Source organism: Mus pahari, chromosome 2 (genome assembly GCF_900095145.1).
Source record: "Mus pahari chromosome 2, PAHARI_EIJ_v1.1, whole genome shotgun sequence".
Lineage (NCBI taxonomy): Eukaryota > Metazoa > Chordata > Mammalia > Rodentia > Muridae > Mus > Mus pahari.
The window spans coordinates 130,017,325-130,018,808 of NC_034591.1; positions in this window are offsets into that span (position 1 = coordinate 130,017,325).

Genomic DNA, 1,484 nt, shown 5'->3' on the forward strand with positions numbered 1-1,484 from the left:
GCATATGTGTATATGTGTATATATATATATATATATGTATCTGTCATATGTGTGTGTGCGCGCGCGTGTGTGCGTGCGTGCGTGTGTGTGTGTGTGTGTGTGTGTGTGTGTGTGTGTGTGTGTGTGTGTGAGCTATGGCTGGGTTCTGCTGCAGTAACAAATAGCACCCTGCTCTGAGATGCTTAACACCTAGACTGAATCCCTGGTGCCCCCCAAGAGTGTACAAGCCTCCGAAGACTCTGCTCCTTGCAGAGTACCTCTTGGGACCCACAGTCAATGGCTGATCCTTCTGAAGGTCACCACGGTAGAGAGTGAAGAGCACATGGCAGAGCAAGCTCTTAAAGCTCCAGCCAGAAGAGAGCTGTCACCGGCAGGTACGAAGTGAGACCCTCCCTGGGGATTCAGAGGAGGCTGTGGACAAGTTTGGAATGCACCGCCTGGCTTACTATAAATCAGACACTAATCAAACAGGAGCATCTCCGGGGATGGTGTACTCCCTGCACATTGCTGTAAGAGGAGATCCCACAGCCTGCTGTTTCCTGCCTCTTGGGTTTGGGAACACATCCCTCGTAGGGAATGGCAGCATGTACTCTGTGGGTTGGCCTTTCATGGACACGTGTGTGAAAGCATGGGCGAGCCCGAGGATGGACAGACGTGAGTGCAGGGGTGACTAGAACTGGGCAGGCAGAGAGTTTGTGTGGCAGTGTGCATGTGCAGGCACAAAGGGCACAAGCTCATTCCAGCACAGCCCAGGCCAAATGCACAAGCCCTTCTGCAGGGAAGAGGGGGCCTTGAGGAGGGAAGGCAGGACACTCGCTCCCAGCTGGCCACTTAGCAGCTTCATTTGCCCCTCGTTTGGGGCCATCTGTCTCCTTCCAGGCTACTCTGGCTCTACCAGGCCTGGAGCTATGGCTGTGGGGTTTTATGTCTTTGGTTGCTGGCTCCAGCGAGGGCCCTGTCCAAGGCTCAGAAATGACTCTGTGGCAGATGCTCTGAGGGAGGAGCCACCAGCAGGTAGAAGGTAGATCTATTCCAGAGAAGACTTGGGGATGCTCCAGACGTTCTGCACTCTCCCAAACCACCACCTGCTTTCCTGTCCTCTGAGCTGGCATCTCATTGGTCATGTATGTCTCAATAATCTCCATTAAACCCAAGAGGCTGGTGAGGAGACTGCTGGCTGCTTACATGGGGGGACTCAGGCTGAGACCAGGCCACACAGATGTCCTACTCTGAGAAACCTCTTAGCACACATGCCTGGAAGGGCCAGGCATGGCACACCAGCTGAGGACCTTGGAAAGTGGGGCAGGAATCTAGGTTTCTTGTCTTCTTCCCTGGCCTCTGGGGGAAGTGACCTGTCCCTGGAATAGGACTCTGTCTGGCCTTACCTTCTGACCCTAGCACATCTTCAAAACTGGCCATCCAAGTAGCTGGTTGTCATGGCACACACACACACACACACACACACACACACACACACACACACA